The sequence below is a fragment of the Oxyura jamaicensis genome, chromosome Z, assembly GCF_011077185.1.
Source record: "Oxyura jamaicensis isolate SHBP4307 breed ruddy duck chromosome Z, BPBGC_Ojam_1.0, whole genome shotgun sequence".
Taxonomy (NCBI): domain Eukaryota; kingdom Metazoa; phylum Chordata; class Aves; order Anseriformes; family Anatidae; genus Oxyura; species Oxyura jamaicensis.
The window spans coordinates 82570960-82584557 of record NC_048926.1 but is presented as its reverse complement, the minus strand read 5'-3'; the positions used below and the strand labels follow the sequence as shown (position 1 = coordinate 82584557).

The window sequence follows — 13598 nt, the reverse complement described above, 5'->3', positions numbered from 1 at the left end:
TTTCTAGCTTGGAGAAAAAGCGACCGAGGGGTGACTTTGCGCTCTGCAGTGCAGAGGGAGGTGCCTGCCTCTGCTCCCTGCGGCTGATGGCAGCCACATGGTAATGGCACAGAGCTGTGCCAGGGGAGGCTGAGACCAGACATCAGGAAGAATTTCTTTCCCATGAGGGCAGTCAGACACTGGAACAGGCTTCCTAGGGATGTGGCTGCTGCCCCGTGCCTGTCAGTATTCAACAGGAATTTGGACAGTGCTCTCAGTAACTGCTGTAACGTTTGTCTAGCCCTGAAAGAAGTCAGGCACCTGGACTCAAAGATCTTTGCAGGTCCCACCAAATATAACTGTTCTAACATACATATTTGCATGTATATGTGCGTGCATATGTGTGCGTGCATATTAATTTCTCAGTAATGGACCTTCACGCCAACCATCCAGAGGGAACAGGATGAGACCATTGGTGCTGTTTGTGTGTCTGTGGGTAATTGGGTATCTGTTGACACCTCCCTGAGCAGACGGCCACATAGGTACGTGCTACAGATGTATTTTTGTGTGTGCCTTTGCGGAATGCATTCTCAGTCTCACTGCTGCTTTTACCTGGGGCAAAGAGCTGCAGCACCTTCACCTCTATCAGGATCCTGGATTGGTCTTCTCCAGAACATTGCAGAGACTGAGAAAACCTGAGACATGCCCGGAGGCGCGGTGCACAATCAGAAACAGCGTAGGCGCAGCAGGTCTGCGTGGAGGAGACCTGCGAGGCGAGAGCGAGCAGGACGGCCGCCCCGGGAGGGGCAAGTAGCAGCACCGAGCGGGGACGAGGAGGGACCGGAGGGGGCTGCGCGGAGCCGAGACCCCCGCTGCTCCCCCTTTCGCGGGGCGGGCCGGGGGCGGTGCCCGCTGCCCCCACCGCCCCCGCCCCGGCTCCGCCTTTCCGGGCAGAGGCCGCACCGTCCCGCTGTCGCTCGGCTTCCCGCGGCAGGTAACGAGGTCCGCTCCCGGCCTGGGGCTCCGCCACCGTCGGGGCAGCTCGGGGCGCTCCCGGCAGAACCCCCGCGGACCCCCTGCGGACGCCCCGCGGATCCGGGCCGCAGGGCAGGGGGCGCGGGTACCCCCCGCCGTCACCCGCGCGGGGGGCTCGGGGGGAGGCATGGGGAGCCCGAGGGCCCCTCAGGCAGCGGCGGGGCGAGCGGGGGGCGCGTGGTGTTCGGGAGGGGTGGGTGGCTTGGGGCGGGGGGCTGTCGCGGTTAGTACCGCGGCAGATTTCGCTCGGCGTTGGCTGCTCGGTGGAAAGCATGCAGAAGGGTCTTGGCGTGGACGTGCACGGCTGGCTGCGGGGATGTCCGGCCCGAAAGCTGTTGCCTGAGACGTGGGAGCCGTCGCGGTGGGTTTGCTGGCAGCAGTCAGCCCAGTACAAAGTGGGGGAGATTGCCCCACTCGAAGTCGGGTCCAGCAGGCAAACAGCAGCTGCAGGGTTTGGTCCAGTGTCCTGCTCTTCTCTCTTAACCAAAAAAATACACGCCTAACTACATGGCGGCTTTTTCTGTTGTGTCAGTCTGAATGAAATGCGAACGACCTTGAACGTTGAGTGGCTGTGGCTTGTTTAGTTGTTTCTGGCCTGATCTCGCTTTCAAGCCAAATGCTGTGAGCTAGTTTTCCTTTGCATGGGAAGAAGCTATAGATGCCCCCCCTTTTCAAAGAAGACTTTCAGTTGTAGAAATCAGTCTGTGATACTGGCTTTTTAAGCGCAATGGGAAAATATTATGAGAGAAATTTTACCTGAGGTTGAGGGAGCTGAAGTCAAAGTGGCTTTAACGTGCAAGTATTGTGCAAACTGGTCTCCAGAGGGGCCCTTCATGACCAAGGGCACTGGTGTTGCTGTGCAGAGGCAGGGTGTCTGTGGGTCCGATGACATGCAGAAATCACAACTCTGCAGAGGACAGTAGGTAGGATCAGACAGCCTGTACGTGTTTGTCTGGTAGGTGCTATGGATTTTGATCGGATTTGCTCCGTTTGTATGTGCTTACAGTGGCTTTCTAAGCACTGAAACACACCTGCCAGATTCCACGTGAGAAACCTGTTCTGGATGTACATGCTGATCTCTGCCTTCTGTATTTTTGATAGCACTTTGTGAGTTTTGTCTGTGGCTCTCTTTTGGAAGATGAGTGTAAAGCTGTGGGCAACTATCTGAAGTTTCTCCTTCTTGGAGAAATTCTTGGCAGATTTGCATCCAGACTTATCTGTTTGTGAGATATATCATCAGACTAATGGTCTAAAGAGGCTACAAGACAAGAAATATAAGGAAGTGTGTTAGCTATAAGGGACTCCTGCTGGAGGAGCACTCCTACTGATGCAGAAAAATCTGCAGAACTGGAGATGAAGTGTAGTCATGTGAGATACGAAGCCCTCAGTGAAAATCTTTCTCCATTTTTCCTTTGTTGCAGTTCCCACTCCCATATGGGGTTTTCTGTAACACGGCAAAGAACGAAATGTTGAGAAGGCTATCATACAACCTGATAAAAATGAAAGCTGGGAAAAATATCTAGAAGCCTGCAAAGCGGAACTTTTATCTCTGTGTACATTCTACCTGACATTAGCTAGAGAGGCACTTCACTCTTGGTCCATTTCTCTTTTTCTGAGTTGCCCGTGATGAGTAAGCTCAGGGACTGAATTGGGTGGGAAGACCAATAAAAAAAAGAGGCACTGGGACCATCTGCAAGGACACAGCACAACTGAAAGGGAGGTGCTGGCCCCGTTGTACAAAGGGGATGGTAGAGATGGCCTTGCGGAGACAGGTTCTTCAGATTGACTAGAGGGGTAGGAGTGCTCTGGAAGAAAAGGAGGCTTGAAAGAAGCCAGTGAAGACTTCCAGGAAATTGCAAGTGAAGTTCTTTCTTTTCCACCAAAGCCTCTCAGTTGCATTCTGTGCCAACTATGGCTGCTGTGGGGAAGAGCAGCTGGGCAACAGAACTGCCAGCATTCAGTTGGAGCTGGGCTTGCATTGTGTGGAGCTTACCATAGAGACTCCCTTGCTTCTCTAATGTAGCCATTGGTAGCAGGCATATGGCACATGCTTCCAAGCATAGTGCTATCTAATTTATCTAACCATCCCTAGGGGGTTCCACCCATCTAAGTTTTAGTAAATTGCCCTCTAAGCAAGCTGCTAGCAAAGAGAGCAGTGTGTTTAGTGCTGCTTAGCCATATGGGCTGTAATGCTTCCAAAGAGCCTGACACTGTTAAAGCTGAAGAGGATTCTTAGGCTGCTTGTGAAATGAATGGTTCTGTATGCAGCATGACATTCTGGGCCTGTTTAGTCTGTAAAAGAGAAGACCAAGGGGAGACCTCATCAATATATATATAAGTGTCTGAGGGGAGGGTGTCGAGAGGATGGAGCCAGTTTCTTTTCAGTTGTGCCCAGCAACAGGACAAGAGGCAATGGGCACAAACTGAAACAGAGGAAGTTCCAGCTGAATATGAGAAAAAATTCTTTACTGTGAGGGTGACGGAGCACTGGAACAGGTTGCCCAGAGGGGTTGTGCAGTCTCCTTCTCTGGAGATATGCAAAACCCGCCCAGATGCCATCCTGTGCAAAGTGATCTAGTTGAGCCTACGGGGCAGGAGGGTTGGACTAGATGACCTCCAACATCCCTTCCAACCTGAGTAATTCTGTGATTGTGTGAAATTAAAGGGGAACGTTTCCTTATATGCTGATAGTTCTTGTTCAGAGAAATATAACTGAAGGGATGGAAGTCTTCACACACTTCCATACAAGTCTAGTTCTAGAAGTGCAAGTTATTCAGGAAGAGAGGCATTGATTTTTCTTCTTTTTCCCCCTTGCTCAAAAACATTTATAATTTCCTTTGGTTTGTGTGTAGTGGACTATGACACTATTTTTACTACTCCCCTTCTTCTGCTCTAAATCTATGTGCAAGGCAGGAATGTAAGGTCTTTGCTAATGTTGTTATTCGCTGCCTAAACTCTTTGCATATGATACCCAGAACCTTGTATTTTGAAACTAATTCAGACTTGAATCCTCTTAGGTCTGCAGGAAGATCTAAAACCAAAGCAGTATGAAGGTGTAATGATACAGTCCGAACTATTGCAAATGACTGCTGAAAGAAAGCCAGCAGCTGGCACTGCCCTGGAGATTGGCAACCAACAGCTTGTGTTCAGTAGCAACTTCTGGGCACTGGTACTAAGTGTGGTCAAGCTAATGAGAGGGACTGTGTTAACGAGTATCTGGTAGCACACAGCTCACTGTTTGTGCCTGTTCTCAGGCAAACTGCAATAAGTGCTCCTGCCTCCTCAGGTCTGGCCAAGCATTACTTGGATTTTGCTTAAAGATTGCAAATGACAGTGGTTTCTCTGGGCCTCTTGGGCAGTGGCTACTCTAGGTAATTGCTGTGGAGGGCATGGCTCATTTGGACCTTCAGATTCGTCTTTCAGCTTGTCAGTAGCTGCTGCGTCCCTTCCTCTGTTGTTCTGCTGCAGTAAGTCCCTCTGGGGTGGGGCATGGAGCCACCTTGTGCAGGTCCTCAGCAGGGCTGAGTCTGTGCCTCTGCCAGCGTACACTGTGTCTGCAGGCTGAGCGGTCTCATGCCATTCCTCTCCTCCATGGTCACCTTGTCCACAGGCAGTGCTGCTCCACTGGACACACCTGCTAATCATCTCTGTCCAGAGAGATCTGGCCAGACTGGAGAGCTGGGTGATCACCAACTGCATGAAGTTTAACAAGAGCAAGTGCTGGGTCCTGCACCTGGGACGGGGCAACCCTGGCTATACGTACAGACTGGGCGATGAGACGCTGGAGAGCAGCCCTGCAGAGAGGGATCTGGGGGTTGTGGTTGACAGCAAGCTGAACATGAGCCAGCAGTGTGCCCTGGCAGCCAGGAGGGCCAACCGTATCCTAGGGTGCATCAAGCACGGCATTGCTAGTAGGGCAAGTGAAGTGATCGTCCTGCTCTACTCTGCGCTGGTGTGGCCTCACCTCGAGCACTGTGTGCAGGTCTGGGCATCACAGCACAAAAAGGACGATAAACTGTTGGAGAGTGTCCAGAAGAGGGTGACGAAGATGGTGAAGGGCCTTGGGGGAGGACATATGAGGAGCAGCTGAGGTCACTGGGCCAGTTCAGCCTGGAGAAGAAGAGATTGAGGTGGGTCTACAACTTCCTCACGAGGGGGAGGGGGCAGCTGACCTATTCTCCATAATCACCAGTGATAGGACCAATGGGAACGGTGTTAAGCTGAAGCAGGGGATGTTTAGTCTGGACACCAGGAAGAAGTTCTTAACCGAGAGGGTGGTCGCACACTGGAACAGGCTCCTGAGTGAAGGAGTCACTGCACCAAGCCTGTCTGAATTTAAGAAGCGATTGGACTGTGCACTTAGTCACATGGTGTAAACTTTTGGGTAAATCTGTACGGTGCGAGGAGTTGGACTTGATGATCCTTATGGGTCCGTTCCAACTCGGGATATTCTATGATTCTCTTTTGCAAGGCAGGTTCCCCTGTGAAGAGCACCTGAAAGGGGAATCTGGGGCCCTGAGAAGCTCTGTCCCAAGTGGCAGGCACCTGTGAAGATGCTGTGGTCTGGGTGAGCCAGAGTGAATCTATGGAAAACCTGATCATTGCTGACCAGCACTATGGAAAATAGATCATAGGATTTCCAGGGGTATTTGGAATATCCAAGTAGAGGCAACATGAGTGGTGTGTCTTTAAATATCCCTGATGTTCCTGGAAACCCTTTGCTGTGTGCAGCATTTTCATCAGGCAGGGTTCACCAGCATAAAGTCCTGAAGTAGAAACTCTTGTCTTTCCTGGATTGCCAAAGTGCTTGGCGTTTCTGTGGTGAAGGCTTTTGACTTCAAGCAGGTGGACAGTTTTTTGTTGTTGTTGTTGTTGTTGCTGTGTTTTGTTGGTTGGTTGTTTTTTTTCCTGGCAGCACCTGTTTTTAGGTGAAAACCTGGGTTTTCATTAAGATTAAAAGGCAGTAGTGTTGTTGTTTTTTTTTTGGTTGTTGGTTTTTTGTTTGTTTGTTTTTCAGAGTCAGAAAGGCAAGTGGTAATTCTCCTTGATTTTAAAAAGCAAAAACAAACAACAACAACAAAAAAAGTGCTGAATATTGATGATCTTTTCAATTTTTAAACAGGAAGGAAAACAGGAAATAATGCTATGACTTGGAAGCACTTTTTGGGGGCAGTGGCTGGGGCACATCGTGTTTCTGACACAGACTGCACTTCCTGAAACGTTTCATGGCTTCATTACTGTGTTGCCTTGTTTTCCTCAGCTCAAAGTGGAGGATATGGTATGTTGTGGGAGGAGGAGTCCAGTCAAGAAGTATGACTTTCCTAGCTGCAGACTAGAAATGACAAGTCCCTTAGGCTGCTGCAACGTGTTGTGTTCAGCTAGTGAGGGCCTGACCCACAGGGTCAGAGGCTTGTCCTGGCTCTGCGGGTGGGCTGATGGTGGACATGGTGGTGTCTCATTCTTTGAGGTGTGATGTACCACTCATGCAAAAAGTACTTTTGATCTGTTAAGATAAAAACCTGAAGTCCAAGATACATTGATGGCTATATGAAAAACTAAGTTGGATTGGTGCTCTTTTCTAAGGTGGTTAGTGACAACGCCTGATGAGCCAGAACTTGCTCGCTTGCCCACTGAAAGCATTACAATCAGAAAGGGTGACTACTGGAACACATGAAGAAGGCTTGTTCACACTGGAGCAGGAATTAGGTGATGCTGGACTTGCGTGGTGCTGCTTAGCAAACAAGACCATATATTTCTGGAACAGCACGTTCTCTTTTTGGCTGCCCATGGCAGTAGATGAACCCCAGGTTGTCTATGTAGGATGTTGTCTATGTCTATGTTGTCTAGTAGACCCCAATAGTCTATGTAGGATGTGCTGGTGTGTTGCAGGACCAGCCTGGAGGGATGTGGTCCACACTTCTGCACTGGCAGGGGAAGGGTCCTGTGGTGCAGCAGACCTATTCTTGCAATGTTTGTTGTTCTGCCTATTATCTCCCTGAGTAGGGAAGCAGTGAGGTTGGGGTTGTCCTTGTTCAGAGCGCACATCAGCACCATCTGCCAGTTTTCAGAGGAAGGCTGACCACCAGAGCAATTCATGTAGTCACTGTTGTCTGCCTTCCCCCACAACCCCAACACAAACACCCAATGGCAGTTGTTTTTAAGGTCTTTTAGAAACAGCGTGGTAAATGGGTGGGTGTACAGACATTTTGCTGGAGGACATTTTGCTAACAAAAGCTGTAAGTCACCTGGACTGTGTTAGTTCCCTTTCTTGGCAGCAGAAAAGCAACTGTCATCTGCTCCTCAGTGCTGGGCCATGGGCTTGCTGACCCACTGGCTGGTGCCAAAGGGCTCCTTCCCTTTTTAACCAAGTCAAAGCTTTTCATTTTCTGTGTCCCAGCTGAGATTTCCTGACATGGGGAAGCTGAGCAAAAAGGCTTAGAACAGTCATACAGTCGGGGGACCTCAGCTCAGCTGTGAAGTCCTAGTTAAGAGAGCAGGCTGTTCTGTGGTACCAAAGCGATTATAATGAGGGCCCCAGGGTGATCGGAAAAGCAGCTGACGTAAGGGTGTGGAGGATAATCTAAATCCCATTAGAGACATCTGGCAATATTGAACAGTGTCATGGGGTGTTTTCCTCATTAGTAGAATCAGCACTGCTGCATGGGTGAGGGGACTGACAGGGAAGGATGTTTGTGGCTGCCTGCCCTTTGAGCACAGAGAGGAACTCATCGGGATGAGCCCCAGGCAGGCCTGTGCCCCTCAGGAGACACTGCAAAGCATTTGGGCTCTTTGCGCTGTCCTGTGAGCTGGGCAAGCCTGTGTGAATGCAGCTTGTTTCTGCAGAAGCCATGGAAGAGTTACAGATGCGCTCAGGGAGATCTTCTCCTCATACTGAATTGACTTATGAGACAGGATTACCACAGTGATTCTTTTCTTTCTCCTCTCTCCTTTCCCCTCCTTTCTGCCTTTTTCTTTTTCTTCTCCAAAGGCTATGTTATTTAACTATGTAGCTGTGGAAAACTTGTTAACACCAGCTCAATCACACTCAAATAATGAAAGCAGCATGGCTTGCCCCAGCCTGTGTGTTCCCGTTTATTTTACCTCAAATTTCACCTGCCTCACTGCAGAGGTGGAAGAAGGGAGCTGTGATGGGGTTGTATCAGTCCTTGATTTCTGTAAAAGTCGTGACCATTGGAGGAGGAAGGAGGCCTGCCCTGTCAGTGTCTGCTGTGTTTGCATGGGAGCAAGTAGGAGGAGAGTCCCAGGAGATGTGGGAGCTGGGAGGCAGTGGGTGAGTGCTGGCTGCTGGGCTGCAGCTGCGGGTATGTGCTTTCCCTCTGTGTTCACGTGCCATCCAGCTGTTCCTGCCTCATGGCACAGCTCAAATTCTTGGTATGTGCATCTCAGCTGCGCTGCAGGGTCGGTGCTGTGGGTAAAATGTCTCCAAAGAAGAGGAAAGCCCTTATTGGCAGGTACTATGCAGGCAGAAATGGTCTGGGGAGGAGGCTCTAGTATCATGCTCCTGGCTGGGGCTTTCTCATGTTCTGATGGGAGTGCAGGTTGCCATTGCAGGTTTAATCCTGGTCCTCTGGACCAGCTATCTCCTCTGACCACATCTCAGAGAACATCTTTAGAAGCTACTATGTGGAATGTCTGTAAAATACTGTTTTGTCCCAGTGACTTGTCAGGACTGGCTGACTTCCAAAAGCTTTGCTGCAGAGACAGCCAGTCCTCCCCAAAGTGTCTTCTGATGTAGTTCAGGCTCACAATGACTACATTTGTCAGGAATTAGCTTAGTTTTCTACTGTCTGCCTGGGAAGCAAGGAATGGGCTTGCCCTCTGGTGGCACATGCAGGAGAACAAGGGTTTAAGAATCGAGGACAGACGTCACCAGTTTCACTGATACCTCTTTACCCCATAGGGGAACCACTCCATGACCCTGGCAGGTCACAGAGATACGAGTTTGGCTGTGTGAGAACCTGCCCGTTCTCTTGAGCCTGCATCTGCCTGGTTCTGCACCTGCTTACGCTGTCAAGAGTGGAGAGCCAGCCCTTGGCTGAGGGATCCCAAACTGCCCCATAGGAGCCCAACCTTTCTCCAGTCAGAGGTGTACATTGCCTGGGGATGACCTCAAGGAGCGCCTGAGCTGAACCCTTCTTTCCCTTCTGTCCTTTTGATCTCTAAAAGCAGGTGGAAAAACTGGGGCTTTCTGATGCTTTCTGACAGCAGAGAGGCTGAGTATAAGCTAGAGGATTTCTGTGCTGTTCTCCAAACCAAGATCAGCCACATTGCACAAGAAAACACTCAGCTGCTGCAGTTTCTGCCTCTTAGAGCTTGTGATGGCAGCACATAGCAGGTGACTGGTCTCTAGGGAATAGCAGGCCTTATGAGTTTGGGTAGGCTGTGCAGGGACCAGCCCCACTTTGTCTCTAAACTGCGCTGTCTGAGGATCAGTCGCCAGCTACACTGGAGGTAAAATTCTCCTGCACAAGGCTTTTCAGCAGGAATAGCTGCAGTTTGGATACCAGCAGGACTGCAGACTTGTTTATATTGCTCTGTCTCTGCCATGAGAAGGCAAAAGCAGAAGACGTGATGAAGTGCACAGCCGTGTCATGTTTTTTCACAGCTTGTTCTCTAGTGGCTTTCACTGCTGTAAAACATAGTATCCCCGTAGCACTGCAGGCGAGGCAGAGACACCTCTGCTCCTCCGCCGGGGGAACTGCTGAAGTTCAACATGATTAGGATTACTTTGAAGACCAAGAGATCTGATCAGAAAGTTAACCGTCCATCAAAGAATCTGAAGAGAGAGGATGCTGAGGCCTAATTAGCAGTCTTGAAGCTTCTGTGAGACTCAACAGCCCCATAAAGGACAATTGGGAAGAGGACAAGAGATTATTTTAGGAACTTTGAGCTGCTCCTGAGGGACAACAGACAGAGCTTTTTTAAAGATCTAACCCAGTGTTCAGGCTTTGATCATGCACAAAAGGAGAGATTTGATTTGAAGGCAAAGCAGACAGGACCGACACAAAGCACTGTATTTATGCTTTGGATCATGGCAGTGGCTGACATTGAATCTTACTTGCCTGTATTTTAAACACCCCAGCTGCAGTAGAGGTTGCTGCTAGTATTTGGGTCCATGGCATGCTAGGGCAGCCAGAGGCAAGGTTTCAGTGTCTTCCATTGTCATATAGTTCAGCTCAGCATGGCAAGGCTTCCTGTGAGGGCTGCACAGTATTTATTAGCTGGAGCTTAGGTGCCTGAACTATGTACTTCCATGATTATCTCTGCTTGCAATCATTGTTGCAGCGTGACTGGGAAGCTGGCCTGAGGCTGGGAGGTGGAAGAAGCCTGAGAGGCCCTTTAGTCCCTTCCTAAATACACATATGAGGCAGGAGTACTGTAGTAACTGTGGAATCATAGAATGGCTTGGGTTGGAAGGGAAAAAAAAAAGTATGCTTTGCAAAGAAAATAATGTAATCCTTCCACTGCATATGCTGTAAATACACATATTGCCACATTAGTGTGTGTGTCATAGCTGCTCTTTCTCATTAGTCGAAACAAACTAGGCCACAAACCGTAGGACATTTAGAACAAACAAAAAACTTGAATTCCTCTTTATTTGCCTTACAAGGGTGCATCTGGGATCGTGCATCAAGGGTGTTTTTTATTGCCACTGTGAAGGTCAATCCATTCTTTTTATGGTATAAATTTAAATCAAATCTGAAACTTCAGCCATCATTGTAACTCTGGAGTGGACGCTGGGAACATCAGTGTAAGGGTGGCTAGGCTTTAATGAGTTGGCAGTACCGATGTGAGGATGAAGTGTTGCAGAAGGATCTTCTGGGTGCCCGTACATGTTGTCTGCAGCTGGATGTCCTTTTCTGTCCTGCAAAATCCAGCAAGTCACTAAAGGCCACAGGAGGTTTTGGAAGCTTTGCGGGGAAGTACACATGCAAGGGAGCCCTTAAAAGGAGAAGAAAATAATTTTGCTCAGCTGGCCTGACAATGGTGGCAAAACTGAAAAGCTGTATAAGGAAAGCCACCATGATAAATGTTCCAAAGAGAACCAGAGGTCATTTGACCTAGTTAAATGTTCTGTCTGGTTACTCTAAGGAAGTCTGGGTTTTGGCCTGGTGCTGTCTCAGCAATGTGTGCCATTTCACTGTGAAGGTGGGGGAAAGCTGCAGTAGAAGAGCTCGGGCTGCGTTTCCACAAGCCATTACACTCTTCGTAACCTTGCAGGGCTTCTTGCTGTGTGCACAATGGTATGCTTGCTGAAGACTTGCTACATCAGCGGTGAGCAAGTGAATCACAAGCAGCATATCTGAGTTGGCCCAGAGGAGCACTGAAGTGTAATGGCTCTTTGTCAGTATATGTTATCGTACCAGGGTTTGGGAACCGGGGAACAAAAGGGTGCATTATACACTATTTTGATTGTATTGTTGTCTTCCTTGAGATTGCATGATACTGACTAGCATCACTTGGAAGAAAGTGATGAGTTCTCAATAGTCATGGCTGAGAAAGATGCTTCTAGATTCCGGTCAGTGGTGGTAAGGCTGGACCACATCTAGAGATGTTTTATGACAGGTTGTTTCAACTGTTTCTGTTTGTGCATTTCTTTGCTATTAGTGAGCAGTGGAGGCTTGCTGATTCTGTGTGTCACTCCTGCCTTCTCTATGTCCCCTGGATGCTAGTCTGCTTGCTCTCTTGCAGCTTTTGGTGTGTTCTCCTTGCAGTGTTCTCCTGCTGCATAGGCAGGAGTATGGCACAGAGGGCTGAGGTGTTTTGCTGAGGGAATCCTTGTTTCCTGGAGAGATGCAGTAATTCCTTGGGGAGATCACTTAACTTTGCAGAGCTCTTGCAAATCAGAGTGCTGCAGGGTGGAAAGGAGTATTTTCTGGTGAGGAACATGTTGCTGTATCATCTGGGCTGTGCTGCCTGTCTGCAGATGTATGTAATGTCACGGGAAAAATGAACGTAAATCACACATAGCAGAGACTTAATTTCAGTAGCTCCTCTGGCAGATGAATTGGGTGGCTCTGGTGATTTCAGAGTTCAGCTGGGAGAAGAGAATGCTTAGGGGGTGCCACCAGGGTGCCAGAACTGATGAAGAGAAAGGGGGGAAGGAATTGGAGCTGGGTGGAGCCTGGTGACAGGACAAGAGGTGGTGGGCACACACTGAAGGACAAGAGGTTCTGTCTGGGCAGAAAGAGAAGCTGCGTTGTGGTGAAGGTGACCAAGCTGTGGCACAGGTTGCCCGAGGAGGCGGTGGAGTCTCCTGCTCGGAGATCTTCACTAAGCATCTGGATGTGGCCCCAGGAAGCAGTTCTGGCCACTTTTGCTCATTAGAAAACTTCAGTTTGATGGATTTATGCTTCCTTTCAGTGATGTGGGAAAAACTGAAGAATTCTCTTTGAGAACATGGAACGCATATGTGCACACACACAGCACAAATACATGGATATAATATTTTTCTGCCAGTCAAATCTGGGCTGGGTGGCTGAACACTCCCATTCTGCACCTTCTGTGGGATTGCACAGTAGGAACTCATTTCTTAACGGCTTCCTCTCCACATAGGGTGGACTGGTGCAGACTTTGCTTTCCTCACTGGTGATTTCTCACTGGAGACCAGGTGACATGCGGTCAGAACTGTGTTACTTGTATTTGCAACAGGGGCAGAATATATGAACATCCTTTACCACTGCAGTGGCAAAAAGGGAGGCTATGGGAAAGGAAGCCCCAACAGCAGCCAGGTGTCTGGTGGGGAAGGGATGTTCTTGCTGCTGTGGTGAGGTGCATGTTGCACAGCCAGCGCAGGCTGACAGATGGACGTGTTTCCTGGTGTGCCACCTTGTGCCTACACACTCTGAGGTTTGCCAAGGCCTTAATGTCCAAGTCCATGTTCTTTCTGAAGAGCCAGAACCAGTCAGGTTTCCTCTGAGACACCAAGCGGTAGCTGTCTGGATGGGTCAGTTGGTTGTGCAAATACCTGGCAAGTCTTGTTTTCCTCTAGCAAAGTTTAAGGACCTTATGGTATTACGATCCTGGTCCACTCAAGCAGCTTCATGATGTGTTCGAGAACTTGATCCAAAATAGTTCCAAAATGGCAGGTGCAAGTGGAAAAAAGACTCAGGTGAGAGCTCTTCTGGGGTTGCTTTGAAGCAAAGAGGAGGTGCCAGTCACACACGCTTGGTTTGTACGTGCAACGGGCTGCATAACCCGTTCCCACACAGCACATGTGCAGGTGCCTGCATGTCCAGGGGACACCCTGAGAAAGAAAACAAACCCTACTGCACCAAGTTTTGCACTGTTATAAGGAAATAGCTGCCAAAGCCTCCTCTTTTAAGATGCCTATCTCAAAAATTCTGTTTTACAGGAAAAAGAGTGATTTTTTTGTTCTTATTTTATATTCCATCTAGGGTTTCTGAGCATTTATGTTCATTCTTCAAGCTTTTTGTCCTTGTCATGTGGACTCAGACTTCCTCCAGAATCCTTTTTTTGTGAAGGGCAGCACAAGTACAGAAAGGAAAGTCTGTCCTTTCTGGAAAAAAAAAAAAAAAAAAAAAAAAAAAAAAAAAAAAAAA

General features: G+C 49.0%; 1 protein-coding gene across 5 annotated transcripts in view; it reads left to right on the top strand.

The window, feature by feature from the left end:
- The first annotated feature begins 950 nt into the window (after positions 1–950).
- Positions 951–13598, top strand: part of FRMPD1 (FERM and PDZ domain containing 1) — a 44129-nt gene continuing 31481 nt past the window's right edge. For 4 of the 5 annotated variants that reach the window (XM_035310932.1, XM_035310934.1, XM_035310928.1 and 1 more), the window contains exon 1: positions 4364–4385. The gene's annotated coding sequence lies outside the window, so the exon portion shown is untranslated. Of the gene's footprint in view, positions 974–4363; positions 4386–13598 lie in introns of those variants that run through there. The other variant, XM_035310929.1, reaches the window with a different exon arrangement.